This window comes from Mastomys coucha, unplaced genomic scaffold (assembly GCF_008632895.1).
Source record: "Mastomys coucha isolate ucsf_1 unplaced genomic scaffold, UCSF_Mcou_1 pScaffold6, whole genome shotgun sequence".
NCBI classification, from domain to species: Eukaryota; Metazoa; Chordata; class Mammalia; order Rodentia; family Muridae; genus Mastomys; species Mastomys coucha.
In genome coordinates this window covers 73,335,360-73,339,724 of record NW_022196912.1, presented here as the reverse complement: position 1 = coordinate 73,339,724, position 4,365 = coordinate 73,335,360, and positions in this window count along the sequence as shown.

The following is a 4,365-nucleotide window of genomic DNA, read 5'->3' as shown; positions in this document are numbered from 1 at the left end:
CCAACCCAACCCAACTTAACCCAACCCAACCCAACCCAACCCAACCCAATCCAAACCAAACCAAACCGAACTGAACCAAACCAAAACCCAAACCAAAAATACCCCAGGAAACACCCCTAAAAGAAATCAAAATAAAAAAGCAAAAGGCCAAACAAATGTCAAAACAAAGCAAATGTCAAAACAAAGCAAATGTCAAAACAAAGCAAAATAAGACAAAATTTTGGAAAAATATCGTTGGTCATGGGGCCTGTGCTGAGGTATGCTTAACATACCCAGCATGACTGTCCTGGAGAAAATGATTTTCCCTCTGTCAGCAGGCATGACGTGCACATAGCTTCTTGCTTAGGGGTGGGAGCATGTGACCATTTCTCCTCTCAGTGCTGAGACTCCATCTGGCTTGAATCTGTACACATGCATGCTGCCACAGTTCTGGGAGTTCATATATACAGTGAGTCTCACTGTCCTGGAAGATACTCTTTCCTTGGAGTCATCACTTGTCTCTTATAGTCTTCCTGCCCCCTCTTCTTTACAGACTCCTGAGCCTTGAGGGGAGGGGTTTCACAAAGTCACCACATTTAGGAATGAGTATGCCAAGGCCTTCCACTCTCTCCGCATCATCCAGGTGTGGGTTTCTGTGTTAGTTCTCATTTACTACAAGAGGAAGCTTCTCTGACAAGGGCTGGACAAGGCACTGATCTCAGAATGACTTTTCTCTAGCTTCATCTATTTACCTTTGAATTTCATAATTTCAGTTTTTTCTTAAAGCTGAAATAACATCTCATTGCATAACTATAACATATTTTCATGATTCTTTCATCAATTGATGGACATCTAGTATGTTTCCAATTTCTGATTATTATGAATAGAGCAGCAACAAATATGGATGAGCAAATGTCTTTGTGGTAGTATGTAGAATTTTTATTTATTTTCCCTAGAGTGGTGTATATCTTGAGGTAGATTGGTTCCCAGCTTCCTGAAAAAATGCCATATTATTCCCGTAGTGTCTGTACAAGTTTGCACTCCTCCCAGCAATGAATGAGTGTTCCCTTCTCCCAGCACCCTCACCACCAGCATGTGCTGTCATTTGTTTCATTAACTTTGGTGATTCAGTCTGGTGCAAGATGAAATCTCGGAGTAGCTTTGATTTGCATTTCCCTGAGGGCAAAGGATGTTGAAATTTTTAAAAGTGTTTCTCAGGCACTTGTGTTTTTGAGAACTCTCTACTTATTTCTGTAACTAATTTTTTTATTTGGGTTATTTGTTTTCTTGAGGTTCAGTGTTTTTATTTCTCACTATGTATAAAGTGTTTATATATATATATATGTGAATGTGTATTTGTATATACACATATATGTGTATATACATTTAATGTGTATATATGTGAATGTATATCTCTATGTATGTATGTATGTATGTATGTATCTATCTATCTATCTATCCATCTATCTATCCACATTAACTTTCTATTTAGATATATAATTTGTAAAGGCCTTTCCTGTTCTGTTCAGAAATGCCTTTCCTGTGCCAATATGTTCATCTATTCTCCACCTTTTCTTCTACTTTTATATTGGGGTCTTTCATCTATTTGGAATTGAGTTTTGTGCAGGGGAAATGCATGGATCTGTTTGCACTCTTCTTGAAGTCATCCAGTTTGATAAGAACTGTTGGTTGAAGATGCTAGCCTTTCCCCAGTATTTATTTTCTAATTCTTTATAAAAAAATCAGGTGACCATAGATATTTGGACTTATGTATGGTTTTCAATTCAATTAATTGATCAATGTGTCTCTTTTTGTTATTGTGACTCTGTAGTATAACTTGAAAGAGGGATTGTGATACCTCCAGTAGCTTTTTAATTTTATTTCTTTCAGCAGTGTTTTAGCTATCCTGGAATTTTGTGTTTCTGCATGAAATTAAGAATTGCTTTTTTTGTTTGTGATTTTTTTTAAATTTCTGTGAATAACTCTTGCATTTTTGAATGATTGCATTAAATCTGTATATTGCTTTTGGTTGGATGGACACTTTCATAATATTAATCCTACCAATTCATGGTTTGGAAGATCTTTTTATATCCTGGCATTTTCTTCAATTTCTTCCTATAATGTCTTAACATTTTTATTATAAAAGTCTTTCACTTGCTTGGTAAGAGTTATGCCAATACATTTTCTGAACTATTGTGAATGGTATTGTTTCCCTGATTTCTTTCTTAGTCTGTCATTTGTATCTAGGAAGACAGTTAATTTTTTTTATGTTTAGTTGTAGGAGTTCCTTGGTGGAATTTTTAGGGTCACTTATGTATAGTATGTATATTATTTTTAGATGCAATACTTTGATTCCGGGGGCTGCCAAAATGGCTCAGCGGGTAAGAGCACTGACTGCTCTTCTGAAGACCCTGAGTTCAATCCCCAGCAACAACATGGTGGCTCACAACCACCCGTAATAAGATCTGACGCCCTCTTCTGGTGTGTCTGAAGACAGCTACAGTGAATTACACCAGAGCAAGCAGGGCCGGAGTAAGCGGGGCCGGCAAAGGTCCTGAGTTCAATTCCCAGCAAACACACACATGATGGCGCATACACATAAAATAAATAAAATAAATCTTTTAAAAAATACTTTGATTCTTTCCTTTCCTATTTATATCGCTTTGATCTATTTCAGTTAGTTATCTTATTGCTCCAGCTAAGATTTTTTAATTTAATCTTTTATTTATTTATTTACACCCCAGATTTTATTTCTCTCCCGGTCAGTCCACCCTCCAACTGCCCCCTGCCGTCTGTTTCCATGGAGAAGATCCCCATACCTCATACCCCATACCCCATACCCCACTGCACCAGACCTCTAAACTCCCTAGGGCCTCCAGTCTCTTGAGGGTTAGGTGCATCTTCTCTGACTGAACCCAGACCTGGCAGTCCTCTGCTGTATATGTGTTGGGGGCCTCATATCAGCTGGTGTATGCTGCCTGATTGGTGGTCCAGTATTTGAGAAATCTTAGGGGTCCAGGTTAATTAAGACTGTTGGTCCTCCTACAGGGTCCTTTTCTTCAGCTTCTTTCAGCTTTTCCCTAATTCAACCACAGGGGTAAGCATCCAGCTAAGATTCTTAAGTGCTATATTGAGTAGGATAAGAGAGAGTGGACATCCTTGTTTTATTACTGAATTTAGTGGAAATTCATTGAGTGTTTTCCTATGTAGGTTGATGTTGGCTGAGGGCTTGCTGTAAATTGCTAGTATGCTAAGGAATGTCCATCGCATCCCTAATCTCTACGAAGGAAGGGGTGTTGAAATTTTTCATAGACCTTCCCTGCATATAAGATGATCATGTGGTTTTTGTTTTCAGTCTCTTTATGTGGTGGATTAATCTTTTTGGTTTCAATATGTTGAACCATTCCTGCATCTCTGAGATGAAGCCAATTTGGTCATGGTGGATTTTTAAAAAATATGGTTTGGTTTCGTTTGTAGGTATTTTATTGAGCATTTTGTTTCTATGTTTGTAGTAGAAATTGGTCTATAATGTTCTGTTTGTGTTGTTGATTTTTTTGTTTAGCAATGACATCAGGGTAGTGGTCTCATAAAAAATATTAGGAAATTATCTTTTATGTTCTCCAGTGTGGTACAGTACAAGTTTTTAAAAGTCTGTCCTTATGAATCTCTCAGTTCTTGGTTTGTGTTCTCACCCTTATCTCTAAATTTATTGATGTGGACATTCTCTTTCCAAATTTTAATTAATTTAGCTAATTCTGTAGATTTTCTCAAAGAACCAACTCTTTCTTTCCTTGGTTCTTAGTATTTTGTTGTACTGTTGCTACTTTGCTTTCAGCCCTGAGTTTTATTATTACTTGCCATCTTCTTATTTTGGATCTTATTCATTCTTCTTGTTATAGACTTTTCAGGTGTGTCACTAGATTACTAATATGAGATTTCTTTCTTTTCTTTTTCTTTCTTTTTTTGATGTTGGCACTTAATGCTATGAACTTGTCTCTTTGAACTTCCTTCATTTTATTCCATATTTTGGCTCCGATGCCCCTCCTTTCTGTCCAATGCTAAAGTTTTTAATTTTCTTCCTGAATTCTATCTTGATACATCTTTCATTAAGTGCTGAGTTGTTTAATATCTATAATTTTGTATATTTCTCTTGTTAATATCCAGCTTTAATCTATGGTGATCAGATAGAATGCAGAGGGTTATTTTGATTTACTTGTATCTGTTGAGACTTCTTTCATGTCTAAGTGCATAGTCAATTTTGGAGAAAGTTCTACGAGCTTTTGAGAAGAAAGTATATTCTTTTGTGTTTGGGTGAATGTTCTGTAAGTGTCTGTTAGGTCTATTTGGGTTTTAACATCATTTAGCTTCAGCATTTCTCTAGTTTTT